The sequence below is a fragment of the Pinus tabuliformis genome, chromosome 3_2 (assembly GCF_031772625.1).
Source record: "Pinus tabuliformis cultivar Carrire ecotype Pingquan chromosome 3_2, CPIR1, whole genome shotgun sequence".
Taxonomy (NCBI): Eukaryota; Viridiplantae; Streptophyta; class Pinopsida; order Pinales; family Pinaceae; genus Pinus; species Pinus tabuliformis.
This window is the reverse complement of record NC_142302.1, coordinates 467,782,248-467,804,028: the sequence shown is the minus strand read 5'-3', so window position 1 is coordinate 467,804,028 and position 21,781 is coordinate 467,782,248. Positions and strand designations below refer to the sequence as shown.

The window sequence follows — 21,781 nt, the reverse complement described above, 5'->3', positions numbered from 1 at the left end:
GCAGGAGGAACAATTTACTCCACAGATGGACAAAAACAATATAGCTTCAATTGGGGCCTAGGTCAAAGCACCAACAACTAGGTCGAGATCCTCGGACTGCTCAAAGCGTGTCAAATGGCTTAGAGGAACGGAGGGGAAAACCTTCTTATCTTCGGGGATTCTGAAATCCTGGTTAAGATCCTTAACACGGGCGGCCAACTCAATATCTCTACTCTAAACAAGACCCTTGAAAGAATAAGAAATATGGCTCAAAACTTCACATCCTGCTCATTCTACCATGTCCTGCGAGCTCTGAACAAGGAAGCTGATATAATGGCTAACAAAGGATGTCTTCTAGCTCAAGGTATGCTGGTAAAGAATGATGAAGAACCTGAAAGGCACCCAATTCCTTAACAGACAAGGAGAGCTGATCAAGGACAAAATTCTGCAGAACAAAGGCTGGCACAGACAGACTTTCACTGTCGAGAAAGAGTGGGCCACTCCTCGACAGGCTATAGGTTTTCACATGGGCCAACAATTTTTGGGTGTTTTAACAGGGCGCAGAATTGTATTCAATCAGAGGACGGTTTTGAAGGAAGCGATGCGTAGGATCTAGGCGGGGGATGAATCGACGGACATCGCATACTCGAAAGGTGGGGTGTTAAAGTCGCAGTGAGTGGTAAGCGGTTTACATCGCACCGCTTCTAGCTGTTGGGCAGTATTTCATGAATTGGATGTGATGTACCTTAGGGCCCAATGCATGGTTGGTCAAAACCACCCATACCGCACACTCCTATGGTGTTAAGGGTCGGACAGTGAGGGACGCGATAAGCGTCGGATCTGGGCAGGGAAATATCTGGCGGTATTATCCTTGTTGTGGGGTCGGGTACGGATGTGGGATCAGGTAAGGATCAGACAGCGAGGGATGCGACAAGTGTCGGATCTGGGCGGGGTTGATCTGATAGTCATCGCGCTTTGCAAAAGGAGGGGTGTTAACTACGCTGGGAGTGGTAAGCAATTTTCATCGCACCGCTCTTGGTTGTTGGGCAGTTTTCTACGAAACGGATGCGATGCCACTTAGTGGTTGATGTGTGGCAGGACAAAACCGCCCATATCGCGCGCTCCTGAGGTGTTAAGGGTCAGACAGAGAGGGACGTGATAAGCGTCAGATCTAGACAGAGGAAGATCTGATGGTAATCGTGAGCTGAACATGGCTGGGTTTTAACCTTGAAGTGGGGTCGGGTACAGATGAGAGCCTTGGTATATCGGAGGTGGGGACAGGTTATATATTAATACAGTTTAATATATGCGGGTTTTGTATAATTTGGACTGTGGATTAAAGTTTATTTGGGAATTAGCTTAACCCAGGAAAGTACCAAAGCAAAAAAAAAAGAGGAAATGTAAGATAGGACTCTAAGACGCCAAAAGCATAGCAAGGATCTCTCAGCCATGCCAAATGCATAAAAGCAACAGCTAATCTCTAATACAAAAGCCAGAATATGAGGACTCTATAGAACTAGAATTTTCTCAATTGATTGTAATCGAGGTTGTTTGGCATGCCCAACCCCTTCTTATAAATAAAATTCAACCGTTTCTATTAAAAAAAATGTGCATACCTTGTATCAAATGTAAATCATATAGATATGCAATGGCTCCAAAAAATATGGACAAGTTCCATCTTAGATCAAGATGATTTATTCCCTTCCAAATCAATAGAGAATCCAATGAAAAGAAGAAAATATCTCAATGAGATAACATTTTATTAGTACAAATATCATTTTCCTTTGCAGGATGCAAAAATCATTAGTACAAACAACAAAAAGAGAAATGATTTAATATCAACATATAAACCAATAACTACACTGTAAAATTGCACATTGTTGAAAGGAAACTCATCCTTAAACTCAGATGTAGTCATTCATCATAGAAAGGGGATCAATCAAACAGACCAATGTATGCATTTCCAAGACAACTTATATCTTTTCCATTTAACACTTATAAATGTTCTTCTTATAACAAAAACAAAATTCAAGCTAAATACATATTTCAAAATGATTTACACTAAACTATTCAAACGAAAATAGAAATCATCTCCTACAAATATGTCAATGAAAAAATCTATGTATTTTGTCTCAAATTCCATTTATGCAAAATAAATGTGGTCCTTGTTTTCCACACTTATTTACTCTACACACCCATTCTCGCGCACAAGAGCGATGAGACAAAAATTTCTATGTTAGTTACTAGAGTTTGGCATCTCGCCGAGGAACTACATTTAAGCACTTATGACCTAACAAAAAGTTAATGAATCATGGTTAATGACAATAGAGACATAGGAAAGTCTTATGATAGACATAAAGTTTGAATTCGTATCATGGGACCTCTTATAGCATGATCCTCAGGATCATCTCCTAAGTCTTCCACTTCAAAAAACTTTACCAAGTCCTAACACAATTATCTAAGAAGGCAAATTTCTTAAAGGATTACATTCATCGTTGTAGCTAAACTTTGTCCAAAGTTCAAGTTTCTATAAAGTGAAAACTTGTGTGGAACTAAAATCTATACGAAACAAAGTCATGTGTGGAGCTAAAATATGTGCCAAAATATAAACATAAAAAGGAATGTTCCATTGTTCCACATAAACTAAACCCAAAACCAAATATGGGAGCAGACTTTTTAAGACAAATTTTGTGGATACAAAGTTAATAGTGCTTGAAGCATTTGACAAAGTTGAAAGTATTCAAAGAAATTTTGCATCTTATGAAAAAAAACTATACTACCACAAAAAATACTAGTAAAGAAATATTCTCATTGAATTATATGTTGGAAGCTAGACATCAAATATGGATTTGTTAATCAGGTTGATGGAATATCAAAATTTTATTCTTCAAATAGAGAAAATGGACAAGATGTACTTGGATAAATTTTTGTGATTCGTTTATTGGAAAATTACTAAGAAAAAAATTGTAAGGATTATATGTTATAAATATTGAAAAAACATGGGCACCAGTGTTTTGCGTCGTAAAGAGATTACCATCATTTGGAAGAAAAAGTTATTGCAGAATACGAAAACAATTTCCAATAAAACTAGCTTGCGCTAGAACAATACATAGAGCAAAGGGCTTGACTTTAGGAAAAAATGGATTTTACCCAAGTAACACTATACGAATGGGTTAGTGTGCACAACTCTTTCGCGAGTGAAAACCATGGATTCATTGTTCCTACTCAAAATTTTCACACATGAAAATTTCCATGTTAACAAAAAAATAGACACATAAATGAAGTGCTTTATTGGAAATGCATCGTGGAAAATTTGTGATTGTAGCTAAAGTCTATGTTGAATAAAGGCATGTGTAGAAGTACATTGTAAATGGTAAGTTTGATTGGTGCATACAATGCACCCAAATGGAAATATTTAGTTTATAATCGTGTTGGGAAAGGAGCCCATATTTACACTCGAGTATAATAATTTCTCTAGTCATCGAATTCCTTATTCCATTTCGTGTAGAGAAATCAAGGTACTTCGATGCATGGAAGACATATAGACCTCAAACTAGCTAAAATTGCTCTAATTATAAATAATAAAATCACCATAAATAAATTAACAATAGCTCATAAATGATTACGCATTTTTGCAACTAATAAAATAATGCAATTATGCCAAAAAAGGTAATAGTTTCATAATAGTTTCAAATTACTACCATGATGACCATGTATACTTATGAACCATGAACATTAGCGGTCACAAAACCATCTGAAAGTAGTAAGATACCAAGCTTTTTGACTATAGCTAAAGTCTGTGCGGAACAAACACATTTTTGAAAGTGTAACAACCTCAGGTTAGGTTTCCATGTAATAAATGGGCATCATAAAGGAAAAATAAGACCAAGATCATGGGACATGTATTCTAAGCTAAATGAGGGGAAAAACATTACATTGGGATCAATTGTGGTTAATTAGTTATTGGTTATGGAAATTGACATTAGCATTGGCGTTGGATAGAGGTAAAGGGAAATAAATGGCAATTAATTCAAGAAATACAGGAAAATAAGAGAAAAGGAAGATGAAGAGACAATAATATGCATACAAGGGAAAATGAAGGAAAAGGAAAAGAAAAGAAAAGAAAAAGAGAGAAAACATTGTTGAAATCTCACTTGGACAAGGAGAAGCAAGAGAGAGAGCACTTTGACACAAGGGAATACACAAGCAAGCAAGCAAGAAAGGAAAGCAAGGGAGAGTAAGAAGAGTATTGGAAAACCATAGGCAAGGGAAAAAATCAAGGAAAGAGTAGCCAATAAGAGTATTTTGCAGGTAACAAGTTGCATGTTTGATTATCTTGTTGGGATGTGAATGCATGGTTTATGAATTGGTTCATTGGTCATGTTTGTTTTCATTGGCATGGGATTTTATTGGATTGATAACGATGTACAACCTTTTGTTTACCATTTCTTGGATAGCCATGGTACAATGGGTTTTCATTTTGGTTGACCTTTGGATTGCCAGTGGGTTTGGATCCGATTGAGGTGGTCTTGAGAAAATAACAGGGGTTGAGGGTGGAGATGGTTTTATCTGGGAAGCTCTTGACAGATGGGTGGAGACAGGAAAATTCCTTTGGGTATGGTGAAGAAATCGTGAGGCATCTAAGCTTGTATTGGTTTTTGTGACTTTTAGGCATGTTTAGGTGAAATAACTATGGCTTGATGGTGGTAGTGGTTTAACCTATGGATTCCCTATTTTTTTATGTTTGGTTTATCCCATGTGATCACACATTCATGCTTGGAATATGGCACAGGTGATTAGGTTGGAAGAGAGAATCGGTTTAGTCCCAATCTATGGTCGGGTGGTACGTGTAAGTCCCTGACTTGGTTGGAACTATGCATATGTTATTATGTGTTATTATTTATTAAGATCAATAAGCACAAGTATTGGTTATTGTGTTGATTTTATTATTGGTTTGTCATGGTTTCATTCTGGTTAAATGTTGGTTACATGCATGGTATATTTCTTATTATATGATATGCTCTTGTTATTGATCTTGCTCATGGTTAGACAAGCTATTGAATAAGTATATGAATGCATGAGCTAATAAGTGTTTGTTACAACTATCTTGAGAGGGAAGTAAGCCTTCTTGATGAACATTTGATGAAACTAAGGAAACAATGAACATATATGCATTCATGGCCCACATTTACTATGTTTACCAAGTTTTTATATAAATGATTCATATGTATTGGGGAATCTGGGGCAATATTTGAGCTTAAAAATAGATTATGCAAACATGTAATTATCATTAACAAGGCTCTAGAAAGTTATGGGAAGTTGGCCTATAAGCTATCCCTAAAATTATGGAACTAAGTCTGTGGTCGTAGGCACAAAAGTGGGAAATTTTGGCCACAATTGCACTAAGGGTGAGTTGTGTGTGCAGTTGGAGGCTTCTGGTCACACTGGCATAACTGCATGCATGTTACTGGGTTGTAAGTTAGGTTAAGAAGTCGCCTGATCTCAAGGAGATAATCACTAGTGGAATCAGGCTATCAAGTTTGTGATCATATGTCCTTGAGTGTTGCAGTAAGTTTTGTATGAATTGGTAAGTTACACCCCATTTCCATAATTAGATCTTAGATTTTGGGTCATGCATAGTAACTCTCAATCATGTGTACCCTCGTGAGCTTGTAAAAGTGGGTAAATGTGAGGTGGGGAGTTACAAGAAGTACACAGATATGACAATAAGTTTCATCACTCTACAATGGGCCCAAAAAGAAACATTTAATTTATAATTGTGTTAGGAAATCGACTCAAATATTTACACTCGAGTATAATGATTTCCCTAGTTGTGGAATTCCCTCTTGCATTACGAGGAGAAATCGACTCGAATATTTACACTTGAGTATAATGATTTCTTTTGTTGTGAAATTCCTTCTTGCATTACGTGGAGAGAAATGAAGCTAGTTTGATGAATGGAAGACAAATATATACCCTAAAGTGGCTACACTTGGCTGTAAATTATAAATAATAAAGTTATCATAAATAAATTAACAAAAACTCATAAACGATTATATAACATGTTTGCAACTAATAAAAAAAGGTAATAGTTTTAGACAATAGTTTTAAGATACTTCCATTTTGAAATTGAATAATTTTGCACAATGATCCAAGGAGCCAAAGTAAATGCCATGAAATATCTAATTCTTCTATATCATGCAGACATTCAAACAATCATGGACAAACATGTGATTTAAGATTGTTTTTACAAATCCTTGAGTAGCATAAGGATTCAAAGGTTTGTTGTTCACCATAACAATAATTTCATGTAATTAATTTTATGCATTTCAAATTTATTACTTTTCTTCACTTATATGCATTCTATTAGATCTCAGACATAAGCCAATAAATTTTTGCTTCATATTTCACTCAACTAGATTATTAAGGAAAAAACAAAACACAGTAAGTATAAAAATAACATGTAGTTACCAGTTTGATGAATCTGTATTTGTCTGTGTTACTGATGACTTCATAGACTTCTCTCTCTCTCTCTGTATATGTATATGTATATGTATATGTATATGTATATGTATATGTATATGTATATGTATATGTATATGTATATCTATATGTATATGTATATCTATATATATATATATATATATATATATATATATATATATATATATATATATATATATAGATGCAATCTCTACAACTTTACTTCATAATAACAAGTTCCACAACTCTTCGTATAATGTTAAACGACACATCTAAAGTCTATGTGAAAGGAAGCAGTAAAAACTATACGTTCAACTACTCCACACAAAGTGGCCCCAAAAACAAATATTTATGTTATAATCATCTTGCAAACCAACATAGATATTTACATCTGCATATATGTAAACCATGGAAAAATATATATAGGGACTTAGATCTTTTAAACTGTGTTTGTACAACTTAAGCATGTCACTAGGCATGTTTTGAAAGATGTACCCAAAGGGTCACCATTATATTATGTTTAAATGAATCGTATAGTGGCTAATTGTCGCTTAAAATGTGCATCTACGCTATTTTTGAAAGGTAAATGTGCTTTTATCTTTTGATTTAATAATAACAATGATATTCTTTTGCTAAAAAGGAAGAAAAAAAGAGCTCTTAGCTAATATACTTGAGTCATGTATATATATTGCTAAAAGATGTAGTCTTTCTATTCATATGTGTATTAGAGAGGAATCGTTGTTCCAATTTACTCATTTGCATAATTTAATAGAGAGATTCATCTCCTAGTGCACGACTACATCTAAGCACTTACGGCTTTACAATAACACAATGGGCCACAATCAATGAGAATCCAAAGACAAGAAAGGGAATGTATTACAATACATAACATAAAATTTGACACCTCACCACCATAGTTTTGTAATCTATGTTCCTTAAACTCATGAATTAATTCTTCTTCTTCGAAAAATCTTACGAAGTCTAACGCAATTACCAAAGAGTTCACTGCTCTCTAACATACAATATTACACTAGCTAAATTTTGCCTGCAATTAATATCTATACAGAAGAAAGACATGTGGAAGTGAAATATGTGCCCAACAAATACTCACAGAACTAAAGTATATGCAGAATTGCAACATAAAAGCATAAACTCCATTGCTCTGCACAAACTGAACTCAAAGCAAATATTGAACCTACATATTGTAAAAGGCGGCCCACATAGCTACACTTGGAAAACATACTATAATGATGCAATCATGAAAAAAACTTGAAACTTAGATATTAGTTTCAAGTTATTGTCATTCATGCATTTACACAAGATGAAATAAAACATGTGCAAAAGTATGGACATAAAAGGATAAGTTCCACTGCTCCGCACAAGGTGAACCCAAAAGAAAACATATTATCTATCACACTTGGAAAAAATATCGTAATAAGGTTACTTATTTTGTACTATTTGTATTAGTGTAACAAAATATTTATTAGATTGTGATCCACATATTTTTCATGAGCTTGTCCTTTTTATAATTATTTGCATATTGCACGATGTTTATATATATATATGACTTTCATTTCTGGTTTAATATTTATGTTAAATAATGTCCTTCCATGGTAGTTTTTTGTTGAATATAGGTAGATGTTAAACGACATTCATGACTTGAGGCCGATGTCAGGGTTGACTGGTCAATGGTTTTCCTAACGCTTTGTATCAATTTATTTAATAAGGTTGTCAATGATTGATTATGCTATCTACTCAACTCAATTTTCAATATTATGAACTTCAATTTTTCTGAATTGATTTAGACCATATCAATTCAAAGTTATTCATTAAAAACTAAGCTAAATGAAACACATGTTTTTTCAGACAAAAGAAACACTTGAATACGTGAAATAAAAATGTGAGGAGAGGAATGTCTGTGGAGGAAAATATATAGAATAGAGATTTAAGCTTTTTTTTTGCACACAATTTCCTCCACACATGCTTATCTCACACCAAAAATTTTACTTATAGTAAGAAAAAATTTGTTTCATATTTATGACATTGTTAATGCCATTCTAATCCTCTTATTCATTTTGAATATGAATCTCAACTAGTTATAATGTTCACCAAAATATCTTGTCATTCATTCACATAAGATAAAATAAGAAAAAATTTCCTCATGTCAATGCTAGTATGCCCCGAAATATATATTATATAAGTGGTTAGAATACTTATATAACCTAGGCTTTTTACTATATTTTTTATTGAAAATTTTGCAGACACAAAGATATGTATGGAGTCATGGAAGTCAATAAGTTTGACACCTCACTACAAAATTTTTATAAACTATGTTCCTTAGTCTCACGAACTAAGTATCCTGCTTCAGAAAATATTACCAAGTCTAATGCAATTACCGAAGAATACATGGATCTCTAACATACAATATTATACTAGCTATTTTTTTCTGCAATTGAAGTCTATATGGAAGAAAGAAATGCATAACTAAAATTTGTGCAAAAAAAATACATGCAAAACCAAAGTATATGTGGAAGTGTGGCATAAAAGCATAAGTTCCACTATTGTGCCTTACAAGGTGAACTTAGAAAATATTGAATATGTAATCATATTGTAAAAGGCAACCCATATACTTACACTTCGAAAACATACAGTAGTAATGCACTCTTGAAAAAAACTTGGATAATTCATATATTAGTTTCTAGTTATTGTCATTCATGTCTAGAAGTGCAGATAAAAGGATAAGTTTCACTTCTCCAAACAATGTGTACCCAAAATAAAAATAAAAAATGAATCTACCTATAGTCAGAAAACATTGTCAGGTGATGTGAACTTACAATAGCTAACATACACGAATTTTTCATTTAACAGAGACTCAAGTCCCACCACAGGAGTGGGAGGACTTAAGCTTTAAACAATAACAAATTTATATATGTTGATTGGATTGAAAATGGGTGGCATTTGGTAGAGTTATGAGATTCCACATGATACCAATGTGGAGTTTGAGTCCACGTCGCTACAAGACTAATTTCCTATAACGAATTCATGGCACATCATTTAAAATTGTCAGGTGTCGTGAACTAATAGTAACCAACATTTAAGAATTTTTCATTTAACAGACACTGAACTCTCGCCATGGAAGTGGAAGGACTTAGGCCTTAAATAGTAACAAATTTATATGATTTGATGTAAAATTGGTGACATGTGGTATAGTTAAGGCATGCCACATGATAGTAGTGTGGAGTTTTAGACCAAGTCACTGTGAGACGATTTCCTTGGCATGAATTCATGGAAAATCGTTTAAAATTGTTGGGTGTCATGAACTAAAATATGTATGCAACAAATACGTGTGTGAAGAAGTGCAGACATAAAAGGTAAAATTTCACTGCTCCACACATGGTGAGTCCAAAATCAAATATTGAATCTATATTATCCTAAAAATCCTAAGAAGCAATGATAACATTGTCATCTTGAAAGTGGACAAAGGAGTGGCAACAATAGTAATGGACAAGGAAGAATATATCACCAAAATGAGGGACCACCTGTATAATAGTGGCAACTACAAGAGGCTTAAGGAAAACCATATTTCTAATATTATTAAGGTGGTCAGAAAGGCCATTAAGGATTCTAACCATGATTATTAAGTAAAGAAACCTCTGTCATCAGACATTGAAATCACTCCTCGTATTATGGGGTCCCCAAAATATGTAAAGAAGGTGCCCCCCTCAGACCCATTATCAACACTATTGGGGCACCCACATATGAATTGGCCAAATATGTTGCAAGCACCTTAGCTCTGCTGGTTGGAAAAACAAGCTCATACATTAAAGACTCTAATCATTATGTGGAGCTCATAAAGAAGGAGAAATTAGATCTTGGGGATAAAATTGTAAGTTTTGATGTTTTCCAACTCTTCACAAATATTCCTTTAGATGAAGTTATCCTAGTGATAAAAGAGGTCACAAACCCTCAGACTGTGAAGCTTGCAGAGATATGTCTTCATTCCACATTCTTTTCCTTCCAAGGTGAATTCTTTGAGAAAACTTCTAGTGTGGCTATGGGGTCTCCACTATCCCCTATAGTAGCCAATATTTTTATGGAAAATTTTGAAAAGAAAGCCCTAGAAACCTACCCTCTGAAACCAAAATACTAGATTAGGTTTGTTGATGACACTAGTGTGAATTGGCCACATGGAGATGAAGAGCTAAAGAAATTTCTAGACCACCTTAACAACTTATCTAAAGACATCCAGTTCACTATGGAGGTTGAAGAAAACAAGTGCATCCCATTCCTGGACATTCTCATCCTTAGGAATGAGTATGGATCATTAGGACACAAGGTGTTCAAGAAGAAAGAACACACATACAACTACCTTCATGTTGAGTCACACCATCATCCAACACAAAATATGTGGGGGCTCAAAACCCTCTTCACTATAGCATTAATGATTTCGGACTTGGAGCATGTGGAGGATGAGATAAAATCTTTGAATAAGTTCTTTACTAACAATGGATATAAAAATAAGGATATCATAAAAAAAAATCGAAATAGCTAAAGCTAGAAATGAAGCAAGACCCTCTTTAACAAGCTCTCAACCTCTGGGTAATAACAATACATGTCTACCATACATTCAAGGATTCACTGATCAGCTGGTCAGGGTTCTTAGAAAGAAAAATATTGATACCTCTAACAACCATCAGACAAAAGATGAAATCGGTAAAAGAAAATCTTAATCACCTCCAGCACAAAGGAGTTTACAAGGTCATGTGTTCATGTGGATAATGATATATTGGTGACACAGAAAGATTCGTAAAGATTAGACTCAAGGAACATGACGCTGACATTAGAAATGCCACCATGGCCCTTAGAAAAAACATGCCACCATGTTTGCCTTGAAGACACAAAAATTATTGCCAAAGAAAAGCATCAATATAAATGTAAGATATGTGAAGCCCTTGAAATTATAAATAATCCTCACAATCTTAATAGAGATAGGGGCATGGATGTTAGTAGAAGTTGGATCCCCTTTCTCACTCAAGTATCCGTGTCTTGCAACTTTGACTAGTTCCCCTCTCTCCCTGGCTCCCTCTGACACTTTTGACTTCATTGACCTTTCATCTATTCCCTCTCCCTTTCATTAATTTCCCTCTTAATCCTCTCTCCGCTTCCCTCCTCTATATTCCCTCCTTTCCTCCTTATTATCTCCTTATCTTAACTATCATATTATCTTAGCCTAGTCTAACGTAATGATAACATCATCCCCTTTTAATTAAGTAATTATTACTAATAATAATAAATTAATAATAATGATAATTATAATTACAATTATTAGCTTTAATATAATAAATCTATTACAAATTTATAGTTTATAAAATCCCCTAAAATAATAACAAATAAATAATAATAAGGTTAGTAATAATAATTATTATCATTATTATTAATTAACTTAATTATTAGTATTAATTAATCAATTAACACTAATAATAATAATAATTAATAATAACGATAATAATAATTATAAAGGAAGTAATTATTCATTTTATTATTATCTATAATAATTTTACAAGAATATAGTAAAAAATTATGTTAATTTAGTTTTCCAAATAATAAAATTATTTACTAGTTGACTCTTTCATTTTTCATATCTTTCTATATTAATATCCTGACCTTTGTGCTCTTCTCTGTATATATTTTCCTGATGATGAGTCTTGTTATAGATTCGAAATGTCGATTCATAAATGGCTAATGTGAAATTAATTTCGAACACTAAACTAGCTCAAGATACCATCCACAAAAATCTTCAAACAATCAATCATGACTATATTACATATATCAAATGGATAATATATAAGAAACTAAATTTGGTTCATGACTATATGCATATTTGAAGCATTTGTGCAATTGCAGACATGAAAAGATAAGTTCTACTACTGCACACAAGGTGAACCCAAAAGAAAATATTGAATCTATAATCATATTGTAAAAGCTGACCCAGATACCTAGGCTTGGAAGACATACAACAATAATGCAATCATCAAACAAAGGTTACTAATTTCATATATTACTTTCAAGTTACTATCATTCACACATTTCAAATTTATAACAACATTTTTTGCACAATTAAAGTCTCTATGAAACAAAGACATGTCGAACCAAAATGTAACAAAGACGTGTGCCAAAATGCAGAAATAAAAGCATATGTTTCACCGCTTTGCACAAGGTAAATCCAAAAGAAAAAATTGAATCTATATTATCCATTTTTGTCCTTAACATTATAATCATGACTATATTACTAAATGTGACTCATATGCATCAAATGTATAAATTATGTGCAACTAAATGTGGTTCATGACTATATCTGAAACTAAAACATGTGAGGAATTACATACAAAAAAAAGGAAAAATCCCACTACTCTGCACAAGGTGAACCCAAAAGAAAATATTGAATCTACAATCATATTGTAAAAGCTAGTCTACATACCTGGACTTGGAAAACATACAACAATAATTTCAGATATTAGTTTCAAATTATTTTCATCCATGCATTTCAAATTTATTTCTTGCTAACTTGTCCCAAATAATTTTATGATTGATATATTTCAGATATCAACCCATTCCATTAGCATCGACTTCCTTAGTTCAATCCAACTAGGTCAATGTCACCTGGTCAGTGGCCATGTCCATAGCCACAAACAAAAAAATAAAACATAAAAATGAAACATATGAAAGCAATTTTATAAAGTACCTCCCGTTTTGAAAAATATTATCAACTAACACAATTACCTAAGGAAAAATGAATTTCTATCATACATAAATTACAAAACAAACATATAAAAATGAACAATAAGACATACTCCTAGGGTCACCTATACTATACTATATTGCATTAATGTTAATTGAAGCACTAATTCATATTTTATGCTACTCTACTTTTGTCAACTAAATTGTTGCGTCATACTCCATTGAAGTAGACTGCCAAGCCTAGCAAATACATGTAATTTCAGACACATAAACAAATGGAATTATGTAACTTGAAACAAACTAAAAAAATAATGTATACAAAAATACATAAATTGTGTCTTGCTTCATAAAATATTATGAACCCTAACACAATTATCTAATAAAACATGAACTTTTACATATAAGAATCACAAGACACAAAAAAAAACGGAACCTATTAATAAGGTCAATTGGTCTGCAACTACATTTTATAAATGTCAACTAAATTCCATATAAATTGAAACACAAACAAACAAAAACAATTATTGATAAGAAAATAAATTATGCTATACACTTCCGTGTACTCGCTAAAGATCCAACAACAACGAAACCAGTAGTAGAAAGGCCATAATCTTAACTAGATCGAGAAGATGTACCATCAAAACATGAAATTGAGAACTTTATTTCTATATAAGAAAAGGGTAATCAACTCATTTCCCCTCAAAGGGCCTATCATCAAATAAATTTTATCCAGTTGATGCATAGTGAACATTTATGATCAAGCAACACTAAGTTCCCAAGTAACAAACACATGAAAAACGACAAAAAAAGAAAGCACAAAAAACCAGCAAAATAAGATGTAACTTCAAACACATTGAAAATAAAATAAATAAATAAATTGCAAAAAGAAAACATGTACTTACCAGTTTCACTCTTCTATATTTTTATGTTTTCACCGATGACTTCACAGAGTTTAATATCCTTGTTTTTCTTCTACACACTTTTCTACAACTCTACCTCATAACAAGTTTCATGGCTCTTTGCAAAATGCTACATAACCAATGCACTTTGAAAATGAAACTCAACTTCTAAACACCAAGTTTTATATGTTGAACCTCAAAATGTACACTTTGCAATCGAGGAGATATATTTAATGTTCAAGGTGTGTTAATATTGTTGCAAATTAGCAATGGGATTTGATAATTAATGTTCTTAAATGCGTAGAATACAAATTTCCTTAATTAAATTTCGATGTTCACTCCCACACCTCAAGTGAAATGTCACTTAGCTTTACTTTAACTAAATATTTCTTTTAATTAACTCTAACAAAGAGATTTTATCATGAATGTTCTTCTTGAAACAATAATCTTTATTAACAAGAACATGTATAGTCTCGAAGAAACATGTCATTGTGCGACAATTTCATTTCAAAGTCCTGTAAAACACAAGACACATGTTCTATTCTTTATTATTACTTTCAAATACGTTTTGTCACATCAACACTCACACACTTGTCACATACCACTTGTTTTTTTTGTATTTTTAAAATTAAAATATTTTTTTACCTTTCTTTTACCTATCAAATATGGCCACAACTAATTAGTCTTTTCAAGTCTTCCATCCAATTAAAAAAATAAAATTTTATTTAAAAAAAAAAATCAATTACTTTATTTACAATATTATCATAAATATTGCATTTTACAAACCATTGTAATAAACTATAGTAAATTCAACAAATTTTCCAAATTCAACTAAGTTTATTGCAAGGGTTGCCTGAAAAACAATTTCTATATTCCCAGGCACGGGATAGTAAATTTATGATAACATATTAGAATAAAAAAGGTTTATACATATATTAGAGAAATCATCATGTTTTTACCTCAACACCAAACAAAATTATTTCATTATAGAAAACGTAATCTTATTAGTCCCTGCCATCTGGCATCCGGCAGGGACTATAGTAATCGTTCCGGACGGAGATAGCATTAGTTCTTAGGTGTTATTCGGTTGTTATCCTAAAGTTTGGAAATGTTGTGTGCGGGGATATGCCGACCTAAGCTAAGTTTCATTCGCACCTCAGGCTTCGCGATCTTATTTGGCCTCTTCCCGAGGCGGAAGAGGCTCGAGCATAGCTTAAAAGCAATAAGCCCGGTGCATTTTCGCTAACCGTCACCGGTCTGGTTTTAATGTTAACATTACTTCGATTCCTATTATCTGTCGGGGTATGCGAAGGTTTCTTAAGGTTTCGTGTTCCCTGTTACAAGGTTGTGCATTGGCAGCTGGTGCATGCGATGGTTGAACAATTGTCGGGGTAAGGCGGTGGAACTGCTCGATCTCAATATGATGCTGGTAGCTCTGGATCCGTATAACCTGAACCTGGTCCTGTCGCTGCGGTGGAGATTGAATGAAAACCAATGCTTTCTTTGCTATCACCTCGCCCGGAGACGGATCCTTTAGTTCGAAAGCCTATTGATTCGGAATCAGTTGTATTTGAACCAGTGGTTGGGCTAGCTCTGGTAGTAGCTTTCTGTCTAGCTCACGAGAGTTGCTTTCAGGTATGGCGGCCTCTATGAACTACCCCTTTACTTTAGTTACTTTTTCACCTGCTAGAAGAACTAGATCTGGTAGCGGAGCCCTGTATCTTCACCTTCTTTCAGACAGGATTTCATATTAGTGGAGTTGCTTGCTGCTTTTGAAATAGATCTTTCTAGGAATAAAGGGCATATGAAAAACTTACCTAGAAGGCTTGATGACGACACTGATATCATGGAGGATTGTTAGGATTGCAAGATCTTCATGTAGTTAAGAAATCCCTCCTCTTTGACGGCAAGATCTTCATGTAGTTAAGAAATCCCTGCACAATAACACCATATTTTATGCGGTCAAATGTCAAGTTGTCAATATCAGTCTTACCTCATGTCAATAGGATGTTTAATCTTAAACGGTTGCCATTAGAGAGTCCTAGATCTCTCTGCTCTTCTCTGAAGGCATAGAATTTGTTGTCTAACAGCGCAAAGAAAGCAAGCCATTCACAACATCACCTACCTACTCCCAAGTCATTAACTGCACGAAGCCATTCAAATAAGCCATTAACTCAAGTGGTTCACCCACTGCACACAGAAAGTGGTTCACCCGCTGCGCACAGAAGCCATTCATTCACTGCATGAATTGTGCCATTGGGATTTTCCGTCGGGACTTGGATGAACCCAGAACAGGAAGAAGAGGAAGATATGGGGGAATTGGTTGAGTCACCACAAATTGATATGTCTCTGGTTTTTCTGTACCGTCAGGATCAACACACAGGCTGAAACATCCCAGGTATTCCTATACGGCATATACTGGATGGTTCTTTGATTTCTTATCTTTACTTACAACGTATTCCAGCTTCGTCGCTCGATCATGGCGATCTTAGGGTGCAGGTAACGCGACACTTGGTATCCATGCGGTAGCATGAAGTCCAGCGGTCCAGCTGTGGCGACTTTTATATATTTATATATTCTAATTGTCATATTATTTTATTTAATAATTTTTTATATAACTTTTAATTATTCGTTTTTTCTTTTTATTACTAGCCTGTTTATTACTACGTCCAGTCTCTTTGCTAATCTAATTGAAATTCATAGGCTTCATTCAGGCCTACTGACTTCTTGCATGGCTAGTTTTTCAGGGTTATCTGGTTGGAAATGGAATTACAGATGAAGCATTTGACAGCACACAGGTGCCTTGCCCTGCTGTGGTAAATTGCAATACACCCTACGTATTTGAAACCAGTTTTATTTGCAGTATAGCAAATTTGTAAGGTCGTTGGAAGCTAGAATGACATTAAATTCTTAATGCGCTTCGACGATTTCTTTCGTATTTATGGTTGAACTGGCTATAATTTGTATTGAATCGTGAATCTTTGACATCATCTGATCCAGGACTCCTGTGCTAAAAGTCTGACTTTGGCGGCAATTGTATGAAGACTGCCTTTTGACAGCAGAATGGTGCGAACTCCGGCCTCCTTTCCCGTTTCTTTAGATGCCAATTCAAGTTTTACCGTTTTTCTATTTTGTGGAGCTCAAACCATTGCTGGCTCCTAATGCCTTTTTTGTTTACAGAGTTGAAATGCAAACCGACAAGAAAACGGGCTTAGGCTTAGGCTTAGGCTCGTTGGCAGGGGAAAGTTTGGAGTGCTCCTCTGCGTTGCGAGTTTCTGCATCGGTATGCTCTTTACTAACAGAATGTGGAGCAATCCTGAGACGTACGATGACGTTGATCCCACGCACAAACGGGAATTGCAAGTTCTTTCTCAAGATTGTGAAGACAAGCATGCAAGTATTAAAGCAGGAAGATCTGTAAGTATTTAAGCAGGAATATTTGTAGGTTAAGATGTTGAAAGTGTTAAGAATTTAAGGTATACTTCATACGACTTATTATAATAAGTTATATTGTGTGCATTTCATTAGAAAGTCGAAAATGGCGAAAGCAGAGATATAATGGGGGAAGTTGCCAAGACACATCAAGCCATTCAGTAAGTAGTAGCAATTACTTTTTTCGACCTGTTTATATTTTTGTCATATCACCTTCAATCTGAACAAAGTCCTTGCAGTTAGAAACTTGACTTTCTCCTGTGTTCCACCTGTGCTTCTGAAATTTTGTATATTCTTCTGTAAAATGGCTTTGCTGGCCCTCTTCCATGTTAGGATCCACAGTTCTTCCAATGGTTGTCATCGCAAGTGCCGTGTTCGCTCCCTATCTTATCTATGCCATTGAGTGAGCAGTTTTAAAGACCTTGTTCTACCTGTTTATGTGACTATTCTAGCACCCTTAATTTGAACGAAGTCATTCATGGATGCCTATGATGATTGTGTTGTTTCGAGGTAACAGGCAGCGGCTTTCATTGTTCTCTTTCGATTTATGGCTTAACTTATGTCGGTTGTCATTCATGATCACTACCCTAAATATTGCCTATTTCAGCTACATTGCCTAGTATTTTGCTAATTCATCATACGTATTTAGCAGTTCATAGGGTAGTCAGTTGTAGTTATCAAATGCCCTTGACACTGAGGTGGCTTTATCTTTCTATGGTTTAGGCATCGATGGCACAGGATTTCTTGTTATTGTATAAAATTTGGATTTGGTCTTTGTTTGTGTGCACTTTTTTGACAACAAAATTGAAACCCTTCATTTGAGCTTGCAAATTCTTGTCTCCAGATCGTTAGACAAAACAATTTCTTCTCTTGAAATGGAATTAGCAGTTGCTCGGACTGAAAAATCAGCCAACCTCAATGGGTCACCTGTTCTTGAGAAGCCTGATGGACAAGGCCCTGAGGTACGCCAGAAGGCATTTGTTGTGATTGGAATCAATACAGCTTTTAGCAGTAGAAAGCAGCGGGACTCTGTTCGAGAAACCTGGATGCCACAAGGTCCATATCAGTTATTGCTAATAAATTTTTAGGTTTTGAAATCTGGTTAATAAATAATAAATGCTTTTAATTGCAAAAATAGTTCTCATGAGCGTGTATGAACCTAGGGCAGGGATATTCTGTTGTCTGTAGCTTTTCTAGATATCCGTTGATTTTGATAATTGGACCTTTTGTTCCTCACAGGATCCAAACTGAAGCAGTTGGAGGAGAAGAAAGGCATTGTTATTAGATTCATTATTGGACACATTGTTACACCTGGTAGTATTTTGGATCATGTGTAGACTGCTGTGGAGTTTGAAGTTTAAACTGAGGTGTTCTTTTAAGGCTGCCTGTTGAGGATTTTCATGTGCCTGTTGCAATACAAAACCTTGGTTCTCGCAGTTTTCTAATATTTACTGTCTTACATTTAGGAAAATGTGCTAATAAGAATAATTTGTGTTCTTTCATAGGTGTCAAGTATCATGAGCCAGAATATTGGAAGTTTGGTGAAGAGGGTAATAGATACTTCAGACATGCTACTGGTCAGATTTATGTTATTTCAAAAGATCTGGCTACGTACATATCTATAAATTCGTGAGTGTGGCCCTGCCTTCTCCACTCGAGATATTTTTCACTAGCAGAACGTCATTGTCTGCTCAATTTTTCTTTGAAGTTTTACAGCTTTTTGAAGGTGTTGAAATTTTCATAGGAGGGTTTCCTTCATATGTGTTGTATATTGTTTATGACAGAAAATGCAGCTGCTATTAAGTAGCCAACCTTGAACCTTAAGGTCAAAACTCTTTGCTAATCTAATTGAAATTCATAGCCTTCATTCAGGCCTCTCCAAAATATGTTGATGACTAGAAACTACGTTACGTTTTCTCATTGTACCAAGGCAATTTATACTGGTATATCTAAGTTTCAATTTCCCACTTGAAATAGGATAAGATGATCTATTAAACACCTCACCTTACCTGCAGACCTCTACGCAGCCATATCTACTACAATGTGTTCATATATGATGTCGCTATCTCTAACTGGCTCTGCTGAAACCGGGTCTCCAGAGAGAGCTCTCCGTGACACTTGAACTTGCATCTCTACTTGGTTCATATATGATGTGCCATATCCACTCTATGTGTCACTATATGATGCCGTACTATAAAAGTTGACCTTGTCTATTGCCAGTGGTCCATTGATTGGCACATGAAACTATGCTAATATAAGGTGCCCTACCTTTCTGCTAAAGCCGTAGAGTCTAAAGCCCATGCATGCACTCACTCTGCCTTTGCCGTGTGCCGCCTTGTAACACAGTTGGTTCTAACTAATTAGTGAAACTTGGAGTTAAAGCTAAACCTGTGGTGAAAGCCTATTTCGACTTGCTACTATGGGGCCTATTGGACCTGGAACTATGGAGGCTCGCTCCTCCCTAGACCTAGATCTAGATTTGATGCCAGAGACAGTAAAGCCATCAATATATGATGTCACCATAGAAACATTGACAAAGTCCATTGTAACCATTGGATTCATATATATATACGTTTGAACATAATATGATGTTGCCATATCTAAGTTTTGCCCTGGCCATTAGATTCCAGGCCCTAGATGTTGCATATCTAAGTGTTACTATATGAGTTGGCATAAAGACGTTTTAAAATACTATACAGGCATAGAAACTTTCTCTCTAAACTCATCAAGGCCCACTTCCATAGCTGACAAGGCCTATGAAATCTGAAGTCTCCATCCACTACAGAGCCAAGTGCCAATGCCAGAGCTGGGCAATGCTAATCCATTTGAACCATATAAATCATACATAGAGAATATCGGCATATAGAAGTTGTCATTGCCATCAGCCAACTGGACCTACTACAACCTCTCTACTTGCCATACTCTACTTGCTCTACTTGCATGGATACGTTGTTGACCTAGCAGCCCCAGTCCGCTCAAGACGTTACTATAGGAGCTCGCCAAAGCCAGCCAGGTGCTGCTGATGTCAGAGAACTAGGCCATGCCCGTTCAATTGTTTCGGGATAAAGAGTGGTGAGTAATGTGATATCCATACTTGATTAGTCAGATAAGCATTAGATTAGTGCTATTCCATTTCCTGTATTCGATCACAACTCTCATACGTAAATCACTACTAGCCACAGCCACCTGATTTCGCATTTACTACTGCCGCCACATCCATCATTCCATATGCTATTTTCTCCCCATGTCAGATCGATCACCTAATTGCACCAATTGACATAAATCTCCTGTCTAGCGCGACCCAATCTACCACCAAGATTGCCCGATGTCAGATACATCACCTAATTTCGCATTTACTTCTGCCGCCACATACATCATTCCATATGCCATTTGCTCCCCATGTCATATCGATCACTTAATTGCACCAATTGCTCACATAACGTAAGCTTTTCGTTTTATGCCGACCATTAAATACTGCCTGCTCCATCCGAGCTTCAAGTATTTTAGCTCCATTCACACTTCAAACCAGCTTACAAACACGTTGAACTTTTTTATAAATTGGCCTCTTCTGCACCTGGATATTCACATACATCTCCCCGCTTCACATAACATGGAATCCATTAGCATAAGCCAACTTACTCAACTCGCGGCATTGTTTCTCTTAGCACTTGTTCTCATGGCTCTTCTGATTATTGACATCGTAAAAGTCGAAAGACAAAGAAAAAAGAAACCAAGAAAACAATAATTCTGAATCTCAAGCCTATTTTTGCATTATTTTACGCATTGTCTCATTTCCCCGCTTCCTTCTCTGTTACAGGTGTACGACGGATGCTTCAAATATGCATTTGGGTCTGCCATGGTGGTGCAACTCGCATTTTTTATGCTTCTATCGTCTCTGCTCGGATGCCGGTCTAATGTCCTAATTGTTAGCATTCGTGCTTGTCTTGTATTCTTCACATGTTACAGTCTGTCATAAGAAATGCTTATTTTCAAGGTCAAATGTAAGCTCCACGGCGGTTTTCATGTTACTCGTGTCTTGAATTGATGACGATTCTCTGCAAGTTAGTTATTCAATAATGTTCAGATCTTTGGTATATAGTGCTCACGTGACTATTGCTATTGCAGTTGTGTGATTTTGGGCTAGCAACATAAACTGGTGCATTCTTTTGAAATATTGCGGGGCATATTATATTATTCGTGGCACAAGCCTATATTGCGGGGCATATTATATTATTCGTGGCACAATAGGC

General features: G+C 35.2%; 1 long non-coding RNA gene and 1 pseudogene across 1 annotated transcript; both read left to right on the top strand.

The window, feature by feature from the left end:
• Positions 1–16,445: 16,445 nt before the first annotated feature.
• Positions 16,446–17,692, top strand: LOC149181309 (uncharacterized). The gene is made up of 5 exons (XR_016257534.1): positions 16,446–16,497; positions 16,847–16,915; positions 17,100–17,165; positions 17,280–17,516; positions 17,628–17,692. It is a non-coding gene; the product is annotated as an uncharacterized LOC149181309 (long non-coding RNA).
• A 714-nt stretch (positions 17,693–18,406) lies between these two features.
• LOC149181308 (beta-1,6-galactosyltransferase GALT31A pseudogene) lies at positions 18,407–19,164 on the top strand (annotated as a pseudogene).
• The last annotated feature ends 2,617 nt before the right edge of the window (positions 19,165–21,781 follow it).